Raw genomic sequence first — 17,820 nt, 5'->3', positions numbered from 1 at the left:
CACCCAACTCTACCTCGCCACCACTTCTCTTGACCCCTCCATGGTCTCTAAATTGTCAGACTGCTTGTCCGACATCCAGTACTGGATGAGCAGAAATTCTCTCCAATTAAATTTCGGGAAGACCAAAGCCATTATCTTTGGTCCCCGCCACAAACTGTGTTCCCTAACCACTGACTCCATCCCTCTCCCTAGCATCAATCTGAGGATGAACAAGACTGTTCGCAACCTAGGTGTCATATTTGACCCTGCAATGAGTTTCCAACCACACATCTGCGGCATAACTAAAACTGCCTTTTTCCACTTCCGTAACATTGCCCGCCTACGCCCCTGCCTCAACTCTTCTGCTGCTGAAACCCTCATTCGTGCCTTTGTTACCTCTAGACTTGACTACTCCAACTCACTCCTGGCTGGCCTCCCACATTCTACACTATGTAAACTTGAGATCATCCAAAACTCAGCAGCCCGTGTCCTAACTCGCACCAAGTCATGATCACCCATCACCCCTGTGCTTTCTGACCTACATTGGCTCCCGGTTAAACAACGCCTCGATTTCAAAATTCTCATCCTTGTTTACAAATCACTCCATGGTCTCGTCCCTCCCTATCTCTGTAATCTTTTTCAGCCTCACAACCACATAAGATGTCTGCACTCCCCAAATTCAGCCCTCTTGAACATCCTACATTATAACTGCTCAACCATCGGTGGCCGTGCCTTCAGTTGTTTGGGCCCTAAACCTCTCCGTCTCTCTATCTCTCTTTCCTTCTTTAAGATGCTCCTTAAAACCTACCTCTTTAATCACGCTTTTGGTCATTTGCCTTAATTTTTTCTTTTGTGGCTCGGTGTCAAATTTATCTGTTGCATCTTGTTACACTGTTGTGAAGCGCCTTGGCACGTTTTACTACGTTAAAGGCGCTATATAACTAAAAGTTATTATTATATTCTATGCCTCGGCTAATAAAGGAAAGTATCCTGTATGCCTTCTTAACCACCTTATCTACCTGTCCTGCTACCTTCAGGTATCTGTGGACATCCACTCCAAGTCCCTCTGTTCCTCTACACTTCTCAGTATCCTACCATTTACTGTATATTCCCGTGCCTTGTTAGCCCTCCCCAATGCTACATGTCAGGATAGAGAGGAAGAGGACGATGAAGGCTCGACGCTGACCGAGAGCCAGACATATAAACATAAGGCCCAAGTTTCCACACGATAAAAAACGGGCGCCCCTCCGAGCTGGGTGCCCGTTTTTCGCACCTACAACGGCGCCTAAAAAAAAACTCGCGATTCTGGAGAGCCCTGCAGCTCCTTGTCTGCCTGGCGCGGCGCCCAGGGGGGCGGAGCCTACCACTCGCGCCGATTTTGTAAGTGGGAGGGAGCGGATACTATTTAAATTAGTTTTTTTCCTGCCGGCAACGCTGCGCGTGCGCGTTGGAGCGTTCGCGCATGCTCAGTGTGAAACAAACATTGGCACTCGGCCATTTTTGTAGTTCTTTGTAGCTGTTTAATTTTTGAAATTTTTTTAAATAAAAGCACATTGCCATCAGCACATCAGCATTTGCAGCCTTCTCACTGTCTCCTTTCCCCCCCTCCCCCCGCGGGAAGAACGGGCGCCTCCTCCCCTCTCTCGCACCACCCCACCCCCGCCCCCGCCGGAAGAACGGGCACCTCCTCCTCCCCCCGCGGGAAGAACGGGCGCCTCCTCCCCTCTCTCGCACCACCCCACCCCCGCCCCCGCCGGAAGAACGGGCACCTCCTCCTCCCCCCGCGGGAAGAACGGGCTCCTCAGGCTGACTGCAGCATTGTCCGTGCCTGAAGCACTTTCACACAGGTAGGAAGATGGTTTATTTAATCTTTTCTTTGCTTAGAAATGTTTATTCAGGTTGGATTTATTTGTATAATATTTGTAGAAGTATAAATAAGGATTTATTGTAGAATTTAATGAGTTCCCTTCCCCCCCCCCCCCTCCCCCCCACCTCGTTCTGGACACCTAATTTGTAACCAGCGCCTAATTTTTTAATGTGTAGAACAGGTTTTTTCAGTTCTACAAAAATCTTCACTTGCTCCATTCTAACTTAGTTTGGAGTACGTTTTCACTGTGGAAACTTTGAAATCAGGCGTCAGTGGCCGGACACGCCCCCTTTTGAAGAAAAAATTCTGTTCCAAAGTAGAACTGTTCAACCTGACTAGAACTGCAGAAAAAAAAATGTGGAGAATTGTGATTTCTAAGATAGTCCGTTCTCCACCAGTTGCTCCTAAAAATCAGGCGCAAATCATGTGGAAACTTGGGCCCATAGAAACATAGAAAATAGGTGCAGGAGTAGGCCATTCGGCCCTTCTAGCCTGCACCACCATTCAATGAGTTCATGGCTGAACATGCAACTTCAGTACCCCCTTCCTGCTTTCTCGCCATACCCCTTGATCCCCCTAGTAGTAAGGACTTCATCTAACTCCCTTTTGAATATATTTAGTGAATTGGCCTCAACAACTTTCTGTGGTAGAGAATTCCACAGGTTCACCACTTTCTGGGTGAATAAGTTTCTCCTCATCTCGGTCCTAAATGGCTTACCCCTTATCCTTAGACTGTGACCCCTGGTTCTGGACTTCCCCAACATTGGGAACATTCTTCCTGCATCTAACCTGTCTAAACCCGTCAGAATTTTAAACGTTTCTATGAGGTCCCCTCTCATTCTTCTGAACTCCAGTGAATACAAGCCCAGTTGATCCAGTCTTTCTTGATAGGTCAGTCCCACCATCCCGGGAATCAGTCTGGTGAACCTTCGCTGCACTCCCTCAATAGCAAGAATGTCCTTCCTCAAGTTAGGAGACCAAAACTGTACACAATACTCCAGGTGTGGCCTCACCAAGGCCCTGTACAACTGTAGCAACACCTCCCTGCCCCTGTACTCAAATCCCCTTGCTATGAAGGCCAACATGCCATTTGCTTTCTTAACCGCCTGCTGTACCTGCATGCCAACCTTCAATGACTGATGTACCATGACACCCAGTTCTCGTTGCACCTCCCCTTTTCCTAATCTGTCACCATTCAGATAATAGTCTATCTCTCTGTTTTGAACCACCAAAGTGGATAACCTCACATTTATCCACATTATACTTCATCTGCCATGCATTTGCCCACTCACCTAACCTATCCAAGTCACTCTGCAGCCTCATAGCATCCTCCTCGCAGCTCACACTGCCACCCAACTTAGTGTCATCTGCAAATTTGGAGATACTACATTTAATCCCCTCGTCTAAATCATTAATGTACAGTGAAAACAGTTGGGGCCCCAGCACAGAACCTCGCGGTACCCCACTAGTCACTGCCTGCTATTCTGAAAAGTACCAATTTCTTTGCTTTCTGTCTGACAACCAGTTCTCAATCCACGTCAGCACACTAGCCCCAATCCCATGTGATTTAACTTTGCACACTAATCTCTTGTGTGGGACCTTGTCGAAAGCCTTCTGAAAGTCCAAATATACCACATCAATTGGTTCTCCCTTGTCCACTCTACTGGAAACATCCTCAAAAAATTCCAGAAGATTTGTCAAGCATGATTTCCCTTTCACAAATCCATGCTGACTTGGACCTATCATGTCACCTCTTTCCAAATGCACTGCTATGACATCCTTAATAATTGATTCCATCATTTTACCCACTACTGAGGTCAGGCTGACCGGTCTATAATTCCCTGTTTTCTCTCTCCCTCCTTTTTTAAAAAGTGGGGTTACATTGGCTACCCTCCACTCGATAGGAACTGATCCAGAGTCAATGGAATGTTGGAAAATGACTGTCAATGCATCCGCTATTTCCAAGACCACCTCCTTAAGTACTCTGGGATGCAGTCCATCAGGCCCTGGGGATTTATCGGCCTTCAATCCCATCAATTTCTCTAACACAATTTCCCGACTAATAAAGATTTCCCTCAGTTCCTCCTACTTACTAGACCCTCTGACCCCTTTTATATCCGGAAGGTTGTTTGTGTCCTCCTTAGTGAATACCGAACCAAAGTACTTGTTCAATTGGTCTGCCATTTCTTTGTTCCCCGTTATGACTTCCCCTGATTCTGACTGCAGGGGACCTACGTTTGTCTTTACTAATCTTTTTCTTTTTACATATCTATAGAAACTTTTGCAATCCGTCTTAATGTTCCCTGCAAGCTTCTTCTCGTACTCCATTTTCCCTGCCCTAATCAAACCCTTTGTCCTCCTCTGCTGAGTTCTAAATTTCTCCCAGTCCCGGGTTCGCTGCTATTTCTGGCCAATTTGTATGCCACTTCCTTGGCTTTAATACTATCCCTGATTTCCCTTGATAGCCACGGTTGAGCCACCTTCTCTTTTTTATTTTTACGCCAGACAGGAATGTACAATTGTTGTAGTTCATCCATGCGGTCTCTAAATGTCTGCCATTGCCCATCCACAGTCAACCCCTTAAGTATCATTCGCCAATCTATCCTTGCCAATTCACGCCTCATACCTTCAAAGTTACCCTTCTTTAAGTTCTGGACCATGGTCTCTGAATTAACTGTTTCATTCTCCATCCTAATGCAGAATTCCACCATATTATGGTCACTGTTCCCCAAGGGGCCTCGCACAACGAGATTGCTAATTAATCCTCTCTCATTACACAACACCCAGTCTAAGATGGCCTCCCCCCTAGATGGTTCCTCGACATATTGGTCTAGAAAACCATCCCTTATGTACTCCAGGAAATCCTCATCCACCATATTGCTTCCAGTTTGGCTAGCCCAATCTATGTGCATATTAAAGTCACCCATTATAACTGCTGCACTTTTATTGCATGCACCCCTAATTTCCTGTTTGATGCCCTCCCCAACATCACTGCTACTGTTTGGAGGTCTGTACACAACTCGCACTAACGTTTTTTGCCCTTTGGTGTTCTGCAGCTCTACCCATATAGATTCCACATCATCCAAGCTAATGTCCTTCCTAACTATTGCATTAATCTCCTCTTTAACCAGCAATGCTACCCCACCTCCTTTTCCTTTTATTCTATCCTTCCTGAATGTTGAATACCCCTGGATGTTGAGTTCCCAGCCCTGATCATCCTGGAGCCACGTCTCCGTAATCCCAATCACATCATATTTGTTAACATCTATTTGCACAGTTAATTCATCCACTTTATTACGGATACTCCTTGCATTAAGACACAAAGCCTTCAGGCTTGTTTTTTTTAAACACCCTTTGTCCTTTTAGAATTTTGCTGTACAGTGGCCCTTTTTGTTCTTTTTCTTGGGTTTCTCTGCCCTCCACTTTTCCTCATCTCCTTTCTGTCTTTTGCTTTTGCCTCCTTTTTGTTTCCCTCTGTCTCCCTGCATTGGTTCCCATCCCCCTGCCATATTAGTTTAACTCCTCCCCAACAGCACTAGCAAACACTCCGCCTAGGACATTGGTTCCGGTCCTGCCCAGGTGCAGACCGTCCGGTTTGTACTGGTCCCACCTCCCCCAGAACCGGTTCCAATGCCCCAGGAATTTGAATCCCTCCCTGCTGCACCACTGCTCAAGCCACGTATTCATCTGCGCTATCCTACGATTCCTACTCTGACTAGCACGTGGCACTGGTAGCAATCCCGAGATTACTACTTTTGGGGTCCTGCTTTTTAATTTAGCTCCTAGCTCCTTAAATTCGTTTTGTAGGACCTCATCCCTTTTTTTACCTATGTCGTTGGTACCAATGTGCACCACGACAACTGGCTGTTCTCCCTTTTTAGAATGTCCTGCACCCGCTCCGCGACATCCTTGACCCTTGCACCAGGGAGGCAACATACCATCCTGGAGTCCCGGTTGCGGCCGCAGGAACGCCTGTCTATTCCCCTCACAATTGAATCCCCTATCACTATCGCTCTCCCATTCTTTTTCCTGCCCTCTGTGCAACAGAGCCAGCCACGGTGCCATGAACTTGGCTGCTGCTGCCCTCCCCTGATGAGTCATCCCCCTCAACAGCACTCAAAGCAGTGTATCTGTTTTGCAGGGGGATGACCACAGGGGACCCCTGCACTACCTTCCTTGCACTACTCTTCCTGCTGGTCTTCCATTCCCTAGCTGGCTGTGGACCCTTCTCCTGCGGTAAGACCAACTCACTACACGTGCTACTCACGTCGTTCTCAGCATCGTGGATGCTCCAGAGTGAATCCACCCTCAGCTCCAATTCCACAACGCGGTCCGTCAGGAGCTGGAGGTGGATACACTTCACGCACACGTAGTCGTCAGGGACACCGGAAGCGTCCCTGAGTTCCCACATGGTACAGGAGGAGCATATCACGTGACCGAGCTCCCCTGCCATGACTTAACCCTTAGATACAGTTAAATTGGCAACAACAATGTTAAAAGTTACTGACTGTTATAGAAGAGTAAAAAGAAAAACTACTCACCAATCCAGCCAATCACTTACCCCCTTGGCTGTGACGTCACCTTTCTGTTTCTTTTGACTTCTTTTTTGCCTCCTCGCTGTAGCTGCACCGGCTCACCTCTCGCCGACCCTGGTCACTGCTCTCTCCAGTGTCAGTCTCCACAGCGTGCTGTGATGCCTCCTTCTCTCCCTCCATTATAGGCTAAATTCGGGCAAACATGTGGCTGGTAGAGCTAATTTTTGTTTCCCTATTTGCTCTAAAGCTCTAAACCCTCCCTCCTTCCTCCCAAAGCAGCCATGCCATACCTACACATGCCTTCAGTCCCTCTCAGTTCCCTCTCTCTCTGTCTACTCTTCTGCGCATGTTATGGTGACTCTTGACCTCCTGAATCACGGGAATCGAGCGTTGCCATGCCATTGCTAAGGATGGCGACACTTTACGGCAGAAGGTTAGCGAGATTTTACGCTACCGCCCATTTCATATCGCTCGCGGTAATGCCCAATTTCAAAAATGGAGACTAGGTGTGTGGTGTCCTTACACCTTACTATAGAATCACACGAGGCATGTACTGCAGACAAAGTCACTACGTGACCTGAACCTTTATTCCCAGGACCAAGAAGCACTGACCCTGCGTGGGACCTCCCTTTATATACCTGGATGACCAGGTGAGGAGTGTCTCCCACAAGTTCACCCCCTGTGGTCAAGGTGTGCATTAATCAGGTGTATACAGTGTACAGTGTTCAGTGTTGTTACATAAAGGTTACAGTTATGTGAAGGTTACAAACATGACATCACCTCCCCCCAACGTCTTTGGGTCAAAGGTTGAGTCTTTTTAGGCGGTCGACGCTCTCTCGTGGAGCTCCGCAGTTGGGGCTCTGGTGGTTGGGCCTTGGCATGCATCTCTGTCGCTTGAGGTGATTCCGTCCTGTCCGGGCTGGCCACAGGGACTGTGCAATGTCCTTGTTGTTTGTTCACTGGCAGTGGTGTGGGTGACATCTCATGATCTTCCTCAGGTTCCTCAGTGTCCATGCTGAACCTTTTCTTTACTTGGTCCAGATGTTTGCGGCATATCTGTCCATTGTTACGTCTGACCACCATGACTCTATTCCCCTCTTTGCCAATTACAGTACCCTCAAGCCACTTGGGTCCCAAAGCATGATTGAGAATGAATACAGAGTCATCGATTTCTATGCATCTCCCCACTGAGTTGCGATCATGGCACTCGGTTTGGGACTGGCGCTTGCCTTCAACAATGTCTGACAGGGCTGGATGAATGAGGGACAGCCGCGTTTTAAACATGCGTTTCATGAGTAGTTCCGCGGGCGGGACTCCCATGAGCGAATGCGGGCGGGACCTATAGGCCAGCAGGAGGCGCGATAGGCGGTACTGAAGGGAGGGTCCTTGAATCCGGAGCATGCCCTGTTTTATGATTTGAACCGCACGTTCCACCTGGCCATTGGAAGCCGGCTTGAACGGCGCTGTCCTGACGTGTTTGATACCATTACCCGACATAAACTCCTGGAATTCACAGCTAGTGAAACACGGGCCGTTGTCGCTAACCAAAATGTCCGGCAAGCCGTGGGTCGCAAAGACCGTATGCAGACTCTCCACGTGGTGGATGGCGTGCACGAATTCAATATGATGCACTCGATCCATTTCGAGTATGCATTGATAACAATCAGGAAAATTTTTCCCATGATTGGGCCCGTGTTGTTTTACGTGAATAGGTGACCATAGCCTGGTGGGCCAGGGCCACGGGCTGAATGGGGCCTCCCTGGGGGCATTTCCCAGCTGAGCACACGTCGTGCACCTGCGAACCCAGTGTTCCAGGTCTGAGTCAATTTCTGGCCACCATACATGTGATCGGGCAATGGCCTTCATGAGCACGATGCCTGGGTGCTTGCCGTGGAGTTCCCTGATGAATGCTTCCCTTCCTTTCTGGGGCATGTCTACCCGGCTGCCCCATAGCAGGCAGTTGGCTTGGATGGAGAGCTCGCCCATCCGTCTCTGAAACGGCCTGACCTCCTCGTGGCACGCTCCGTGTGCGGGCGCCCAATCCCCGGTCAGGACACATTTCTTTATCAGGGATAGGAGGGGATCTCTGTTGGTCCAGATTTTGATCTGGCGGGCTGTGATGGGGGAGCCTGTGGTGTCGAAAGCCTCAACGGCCATGACCATCTCCGCGCTTTGCTCTGACGCCCCCTCGGTGGTCGCCAGTGGGAGCCTGCTGAGCGCGTGAGCGCAATTTTCGGTGCCTGGCCGGTGCCATATGGTGTAGTCATAAGCAGCCAGCGTGAGGGCCCACCGCTGTATGTGAGCTGACACATTGGCATTGACAGCCTTGCTGTCTGACAACAGGGATGTTAACAGTTTGTGGTCCATTTCTAACTCGAACCTTCTGCTGACAAGGTACTGGTGCATCTTTTTCACCTCGTAGACACATGCGAGTGCTTCCTTTTCAACCATCCCATATCCCCGTTCTGCCTGGGAGAGCGACCTGGAGGCATAAGCCACAGGTTGGAGTTGGCCCTCATCATTACTCTGCTGCAACATGCACCCAACCCCATAGGATGATGCATCACACGTTAAAACCAGTTTCTTACAGAGGTTGTACAGGGTCAACAACTTGTAAGAACAAAGCAGATTCCGCGCCCGATTGAAAGCCCGTTCTTGACAGTCCCTCCAAAACCATTCACAACCCTTACGCAGGAGCATGTGTAGTGGCTCCAACAATGTGCTTAAGTTCGGCAGAAAGTTCCCACCGTAGTTCAATAGTCCCAGAAATGAACGCAACTCCGATGTGTTGCCGGGCCGGGGCGCGCGACGGATCGCCTCCGTTTTGGATTCGGTAGGCCGGATCCCGTCTGCGGCAACCCTCCTACCCAAAAACTCGACCTCTGGGGCCAAAAACACACACTTAGACTTCTTTAGTCGCAAGCCTACCCGGTCCAGTCGGCGTAGCACCTCCTCCAGGTTGTGGATGTGTACCTCGGTGTCTCGACCCATGATAAGGATGTCATCTTGGAATACGATTGTTCCGGGGATGGATTTGAGCAAGCTTTCCACGTTCCTCTGGAAGATAGCGGCCGCTGAACGAATGCCAAACAGACACCTGTTGTAAACAAATAGCCCCTTGTGCGTAGTGATGGTGGTCAGTAGCTTGGATTCTTCAGCCAGTTCCTGAGTCATGTAGGCTGAAGTGAGGTCCAACTTGGTGAACAGCTTGCCACCTGCCAGCGTGGCAAAGAAGACCCTCTGCTTTCGGAAGCGGGTATTGGTCCTGTAGTGACACTTGGTTGATGGTGGCCTTGTAGTCGCCACAGATCCTGACCAAGCCATCTGCTTTAAGGACAGGAACGATGGGGCTTTCCCAGTCACTGAATTCAACAGGCAAAATTATGCCCTCTCTTAGCAGCCTGTCCAACTCACTCTCAATTCTCTCACGCATCACATACGGCACGGCTCTGGCTTTGTGGTGCACTGGTCTGGCGTCCGGAGTGATGCGTATCACTACTTTGGTGCCCTTAAAAGTCCCGACACCTGGTTGAAAAAGTGGCTCGAATTTCTGTAGGGACTGTGTGCATGAACTTCACTCCATAGATGAAATGGCGTGCACATCCCCCCATTTCCAGTTCATCTCGGCTAACCAGCTCCTCTCCAAGAGCGCGGGACCATTCCCCGGGACAATCCAGAGTGGCAGCCGGTTCTCCGATCCATTGTGTGTGACCACCAAGTTTGCACTGCCTAGTACTGGGATGATCTCTCTGGTGTATGTCCGTAACTGCATGTCAATGCGTTCCAGTTTGGGCCTGTTAGCTTTGAGTGGCCATAGTTTTTCAAATTGTTGGGCACTCAAAAGTGACTGGCTGGCTCCTGTGTCCAGCTCCATGCGTACCGGGATGCCATTTAATAGAACTTTCATCATCATAGGTGGCGTTTTGGTATACGTCTGCCACATGTACCCGCTGGACTTCAGCATCCATAGCTTTGCCCCAAGCATCACCCTGCCTTGCAGACCTTTCGTCTGGTTCCTCTGTCTCGTAAACTAGCCTCGCTACGGGCTTTCTGCACATTCTGGCCAGATGTCCACTGAAGTTACAGTTTCTGCAGATAAATTGTTGAAACCTACAGGTTCTCGCAGCATGTTTGCCACCGCACCTCCAGCATGAGCTGAGATTGTTGTGAACAAAGGAACTGTTAACAGGTATTCCTCTCTGATTGTCTCTTTGATTACTCTTGAGCACTGTGTTGCTGAATGTCAATGGTCCCATCCTGGGACGCATTGTCCCTTGTGATGGCATGAATTGCCGATCCCCCTGCCATTGTCTCTGTTGCTGGCCCACCCTAGAGCCTGTTGCTGCCTGGGCGGTGTCGAATTGCCCTTGCCTGCCTGCGGGGTTCTGAATCTCGTTTACAATGTTAACTCCCTGGTCCATCAACACGTTGGAACCAGGGCTGCACGCGTAAATTATCTTGGTCTCCTCTTCCCCTGCCATGAAGGTCTGAGCTATCAATGTTGCCCTTTCCAAAGTCAAGTCCTTGGTCTCAATAAGCTTCCTGAAAATCCTGGCATGACCAATGCCTTCAATGAAGAAATCCCTTAACATCTCCCCCCTGCAGGCGTCTGTGAACTTACAGAGACTGGCCAAACGCCGAAGGTCCGCAACGAAGTCCGATATACTTTGTCCCTCCCGACACCGGTGTGTGTAGAACCGGTGCCGGGCCATGTGTATACTGCTTGCCGGTTTGAGGTGCTCACCGATCAGAGTGCTGAGCTCTTCAAAAGACTTGTCCGCCGGCTTCTCGGGTGCGAGCAGGTCTTTCATCAGCGCATACGTCTTGGATCCACAGTTGGTCAGTAGATGCGCCCTCTGCTTGCCAGCCGCTTCCTCTCCCAGCCAGTCCTTCGTGACAAAGCTCTGCTGGAGCCTCTCAATCGTCCCAGTCCTCAGCAACACAGTACCGTTCCTCTGTGCTACCGGTGGTCATCCTCGTGAGTCGTTGATTCCCGTTTCTCGTCACCAAATGTGGTGTCCTTACACTTTACTATAGAATCACACGAGGCATGTACCACAGACAAAGTCACTACGTGACCTGAACCTTTATTCCCAGGACCAAGAAGTGCTGACCCTGCGTGGGACCTCCCTTTATATACCTGGATGACCAGGTGAGGAGTGTCTCCCACAAGTTCACCCCCTGTGGTCAAGGTGTGCATTACTCAGGTATATACAGTGTACAGTGTTGTTGCATAAGGGTTACAGTTATGTGAAGGTTACAAACATGGCAAGGTGCTTTGAGAATAGGCGAGAAGCCGGCGACCTGAAAACCCTTTTTTATATCGGCCATTTTTGGGCGATAAGCTCAAAAGTGTAAAATCTAACCCATGGACTTTCAAAAGGTGTTTGATAAAGTGCCACTTAATAGACTTGGTAGGGAAACTGAAACTTGGTAAAGGGGCAGTGGCTGTGTGGATACAACATTGGCTAAGGGACACAAAGCAGAGAGGTGAAAGGTGGTTTTTCAAGATGGAAGGGAAGTATACAGTGATGTCCCCAAAGGATCAACTTTATGGCCAGTGCTCTTTTGATCGCGGTTAATGGCCTGGACTTAAGTCTAAAGGCATAACTTCAAAGTTTGCAGATGACATGAAACTCAGAAATGTAGTAAACAGTGAGGAGAGTATCAGACTTCAGGAGCACATCGACAGTCTGGTGAAATGGGCAGACACATGGCAGGTAAAATTTAACAAGAGTGAAGTGTTACATTTGGGGAGGAAAAGTGAGGAGATGCAATATAAACTAAATGGTACAATTTTAAACGGAGTGCAGGTGCAAAGAGACCTGGGAATTTATATACACTAATCTTTGAAGGTAACAGGTCAACACATGTTTGACTTTATAAGCCATCGTGTACATTAGCATAGTGGTTATGTTACTGGACTAGTAAATCAGAGGCCTGGACTAATGGGGGCCGAAATTCAGCCTCCCAAAAAGGCCTCTTACCAGCAGAAAGCGGTGGCCAGGCGACGGAGTCGAGCGGCTGCCAACTTCCGGTCCAATTGCCGCTGCCAGCAAAATTCAGCTCGGGGGGGGGGGGGTTTTCTGGCGGTCCCCACTTCCGCCCCGTTGCTGCCTTAAGTGCGTCATCAAAGGGTGCACCGCCGATCTCACACACCTCCCATGAAATTTAGCTGCAAAAATCTTGAATCCGCTGCGTGGTGCCCTGACAGCTTTTTCTGTTGGTGCACCTTGTTTTCACCCTGTGAGCCATGGCAGCGCAGTGGCCCTTCCAAAGGACAGCGCACTGCCGCGGCCGGCATGTTTTTTTTGTCGTCTGATTGCAAGGTGGGGCTAACAGTTATGCCTCCGGGTTCGGCCAGGCAGCCTGGCACCCATCCTCTCTTGGGCTGAAACACCAGTGGACTGATGTTTCAAAGTGCCGAAGGCTCTCTCCTTTAAGTGAAGGGGAGAGCGTGGTGACGCACACGTGTCATGACGTTATCTCCGCTCCGCTGCTGATTGACAGCGGCGGAGACTCCGTCCCACCTCGACTTCCGCCCCTCTAGAGTATTTAGCGCCCCACATCAGTTCCCATTATGACCGACATCCAGTCCGCTGCAAAAAAAAGGACAAAGAGCTGAATTTACAGAAAGAGTAGACCTCATCCGGAGTGGCGGAAAAAGCACTTCAGCAGGGGAAGGTGCGACCCGTTTCGGGCGAAGGTAAATTTCAGCCCCATGATTTGGAGACATGATGGAGGAGAAATTGCCCTCCTCCAGAAATGGGGCGCACCTAATCTTTTTGAAGTGTTCTTGCGGCGGCCTATCGAGCGAAATTCAGCTCCTCTGGGTTTTTTTCCAGTGGAGCGGAAGTGGATCATCATGGGGTTGGAAGTGGGAGCAGATGCAGTGGCTGTCACTAATGGGGCAGAAGTGGGGGCGGCACGGAGCGTCTGCAGCTGTCAGTCATCAGCGCATCACAACATCTCTCCCCTTCAGTTAAAGAAGAGAGCCGCTCTGAATTCTGCAGATATTTTAGTTAGGTCCACTAGGCCACCGGGGAGGTTTTCGGCTGGGCCAGTGGCCTGGCACCCAAGAGGGGTGCCTGTTGGCAGCCCGGCCGAACCCAGGGGCATAATTGTCGGCCGACCTGGCCATGTATTCAAGAAGTCAGCTCCCCACCACCTTAGCAAGAGCGATTAGGGATGGGTAATAAATGCTGGTCTTGCTGGCGATGCCCACATCCTATTAATGAATTTATAAAAAGTGGAATAACAACAACAATAGCAATAAATGTGAACCTGAGCCACATAAGAAGAAAGTACGGCAGGTGACTAAAAGCTTGGTCAAAGAGGTAGGTTTTAAGGAGCGTTTTAAAGGAGGAAAGAGAGGTAGAGAGGCAGAGAGGTTTAGGGAGGGAGTTCCAGAGCTTAGGGCCCAGGCAGCTGAAGACACGATCACCAATGTGCAATTATAATCAGGCATGCTCAAGAGGGTAGAATTTGAGGAGCGCAGAGATCTTGTGGGGTTGTGGGGCTGGAGGAGATTATAGAGATCGGGAGAGATTTGTAAACAAGGATGAGAATTTTGAAATTAGTTTTGGATGACCTCAAGTTTATGTTGGATAGAATGTGGGAGGCCAGCCAGGAGTTCGTTGGCGTAATCAAGTCTAGAGATAACAAAGGGATAGAGTACAAAAGCAAGGAAGTTATGCTAAAACCTATATAAAACACTGGATTATTGTGCCAATTCTGGGCAGCACACTTTAGAAAGGCCTTGGAGAAGGCACAGAGGAGATTTACTAGAATGGTACCACAGATGAGGGATTTCAGTTATATGGAGAGAGTGGAGAAGCTGAGATTTTTCCCCTTCGAGCAGAGAAGGTTAAGGGAAGATTTAATAGAGATGTAAAGCTCCCTCTACACTGTCCCATCAAACACTCCTAGGGCAGGTACAGCACGGGTTAGATACAGAGTGAAGCTCCCTCTACATTGTCCATTCACTTTCTCTCTCTGTGGGGCTCAGTTCCACACTGGTTGAGATCAGACTAACTCAGCACAGGCCGGGAATAGAGCCTAGACCTTTCCCAATGTTCACTGCCCCCCCCTCTCTCAGTGATGCCCCTCCCTAGGATACTCTGCTCCAGTCTCTCAGTCGGATCAGTGCCAAGATATCTATTCCTTATTCTGTTGCCCAGAGTATTTAAATTAATCCACTTTCTTCCAGGAAAAACTCTATTGAGCATCCAACAGGAAATTAGGGATGCGTGCATTAAAAGTACAGCAGTTATCATGGGTGACTTTTGATACGTCCTTACTACACAGTATAAATGCACACGAGACCCATGCTTGAGAGAAGGTCAGTCTGTGACCTGTCCTTTATTCCTTAGCACTCAAGTGATGAAGGTGGGTGGAGCTTCCCCCTTTTATACCTGAAGGTCCAGGTTAGGAGTGCCTCCCACCTAGTGGCCAGTGTTCTCACGGTGTACAACTTAGGTCAGTTTATACATGGGTTACAATGCTGGTTGAATATATGACATCACCTCCCCCCCCAAAGTCTTATTGGGATCACAGGTTGAGTCTCTCTGGTGGTTTACGCTCCCTTGTAGAGCGCCTGAGTTGGGGCTCTGGTTGTTGGGCGCTGGCCTGAGTGTCTGCTGTTTGCAGTGCCTCAGGCCTGTCCGGACTGCCCACAGTGACTGGGCTCTCCTCTCTTTGGTTCCGCTATTCGGTCACCTGTGGTGGAATAAACTCTATATCGTGTTCTTCCTCTGCTTCTTCTATGGGGTTGCTGAACCTCCTTTTTGTTTGATCCACATGTTTGCGGCAGATTTGTCCATTGGTAAGTTTAACTACCAGAATCCTATTTCCCTCTTTGGCAACCACAGTGCCTGCGAGCCATTTGGGCCCTGCAGCGTAGTTGAGGACAAAAACAGGATCATTTACATCAATACATCGCGCCCTCGCATTCCTGTCATGGTAGTGATATTGTGACTGGCGCCTGCTCTCGACAATTTCTTTCATGGTGGGGTGTATAAGGGATAATCGGGTTTTGAGCGTCCTTTTCATTAGTAGCTCTGCGGGTGGAACCCCTGTGAGCGAGTGTGGTCGGGATCTATAGGCCAACAGGAGGCGTGATAACCGGGTTTGTAGGGAACCCCCTTGGAATCTGAGCATCCCCTGTTTGATTATCTGCACTGCTCGTTCTGCCTGGCCGTTTGAGGACGGCTTGAACGGTACCGTTCTAACATGGTTAATTCCATTGCCTGCCATGAAGTCCTGGAATTCAGTACTTGTGAAGCATGGGCCATTGTCGCTGACCAAGATGTCCGGTAGAATGTGGGCGGCGAACATTGCCCGTAGACTTTCTACCGTGGCAGAGGATGTGCTTGAATTTAAAATGTCACACTCGATCCATTTGGAGTAGGCATCTACTACAACCAAAAAAAATTTCCCCATGAAAGGACCTGCGTAGTTCACATGGATGCGTGACTAAGGCTTGGCGGGCCATGGCCAGGGGCCAAGGGGGGCTTCCCTGGGCGCATGGCCCAGCTGGACACACGTGTTGCACCTGCGAACACCAAGTTCCAGATCTGCATCTATCCCTGGCCACCAAACGTGTGACCTGGCAATTGCCTTCATCGTGACAATGCCTGGGTGCTCCTTGTGGAGTTCTCTGATGAACACCTCTCTGCCCATCTGGGGCATGACTACGCGGTTTCCCCACAGTAGGCAATCGGCCTGAATCGAGAGTTCATCCTTGCGCCTGTGAAATGGTTTAAATTTCTCAGGGCATGCCCTGTACGTGACTGCCCAGTCCCCATTCAGGACACATTTCTTGACTAGAGACAACAGCGGGTGTCTATTTGTCCAGACTTTAATCTGACTGGCTGTCACGGGTGAGCCTTCGCTTCCGAAAGCTTCAACAGCCATGACCATCTCAGCACCATGCTCGGTAGCCCCCTCAGTGGTGGCTAGTGGGAGCCTGCTGAGTGCATCGGCGCAGTTTTCGGTGCCCGGTCTGTGCCGAATTATGTAGTCATAGGCAGCTAACGTGAGTGCCCACCTCTGTATGCGGGCCGATGCGTTTGCATTTATGGCCTTGTTGTCGGCCAAAAGGGACGTTAGGGGTTTGTGATCTGTCTCCAGCTCAAATTTCCTGCCAAACAGGTACTGATGCATTTTCTTTACCGCATATACACATGCGAGCGCCTCCTTTTCTACCATCCCGTAGCCCCTTTCTGCTTGGGACAGACTCCTGGAGGCATAAGCTACCGACTGTAACTGACCCTTGGCATTGACATGCTGCAACACACACCCGACACCATATGACAACGCAACGCACGTTAACACAAGTTTCTTACATGGGTCATATAGCGTTAACAGATTGTTGGAACATAACAAATTGCGTGCTCTATTAAAAGTCCTTTCCAGGCTGTCTCCCCAGACCCATTCGCGACCTTTGCGTAGGAGCACATGTAGCGGCTCTAACAGCATGCTCAATTTGGGAAGAAAGTTACCAAAATAGTTCAGGAGCCCCAGGAACGAACGCAGCTCCGTCGTGTTACGGGGTCTGGGTGCTCTCTGGATCGCTTCCGTCTTGGATACAGTAGGGCTGATCCCGTCTGCTGCTACCCTCATCCCCAAGAATTCTACTTCTGAAGCTAGGAAGACGCACTTCGCCTTTTTCAGTCGCAGACCTACCCGGTCCAGTCTGCATAGCACCTCCTCCAGGTTGTGGAGGTGTTCTTCAGTATCGTAACCCATAATGAGGATGTCGTCCTGAAAAACCACCGTCCCTGGAATCGACTTGAGGAGGCTTTCCATATTTCGTTGGAAGATCGCGGCGGCCGAGCGAATCCCAAACGGACATCTGTTATACTCAAACAACCCCTTGTGTGTCGTGATGGTGGTCAGTTTCTTCGACTCACTCGCCAGCTCCTGGGTCATGTAAGCTGAGGTCAGGTCCAATTTTGAAAAAGGTTAGCCACCGGATAGCGTTGCAAAGAGGTCCTCCGCTCTCGGTAGCGGGTACTGGTCTTGGAGTGACACCCGATTGATGGTGGCCTTGTAATCGCCACGTATCCTGACCGACCCATCCGCCTTGAGCACCGGCACGATCGGGCTCGCCCAGTCACTGAATTCGACTGGCGAGATGATGCCTTCCCTCAGCAGGCGGTCCAATTCGCATTCTATCTTTTCCCGCATCACGTACAGCACCGCTCTGGCCTTGTGGTGTACTGGTCTGGCGTCCGGGTTTATGTGAATCACTACCTTGGCCCCCATGAAAGCGCCAATGCCGAGTTGAAATAATGAGTCAAATTTGTCCAGGACCTGTGAGCATGATACTCGCTCCACAGAGGAAATTGCATTGACATTGCCCCATTTCCAGTTCATGACAGCAAGCCAACTCCTCCCCAGTAGTGCGGGACCGTCCCCTGGGACAATCCAGAGTGG

This window comes from Pristiophorus japonicus, chromosome 8, assembly GCF_044704955.1.
Source record: "Pristiophorus japonicus isolate sPriJap1 chromosome 8, sPriJap1.hap1, whole genome shotgun sequence".
In the NCBI taxonomy this organism is placed as follows: Eukaryota; Metazoa; Chordata; class Chondrichthyes; family Pristiophoridae; genus Pristiophorus; species Pristiophorus japonicus.
Note: the sequence above shows the minus strand (reverse complement) of the source record.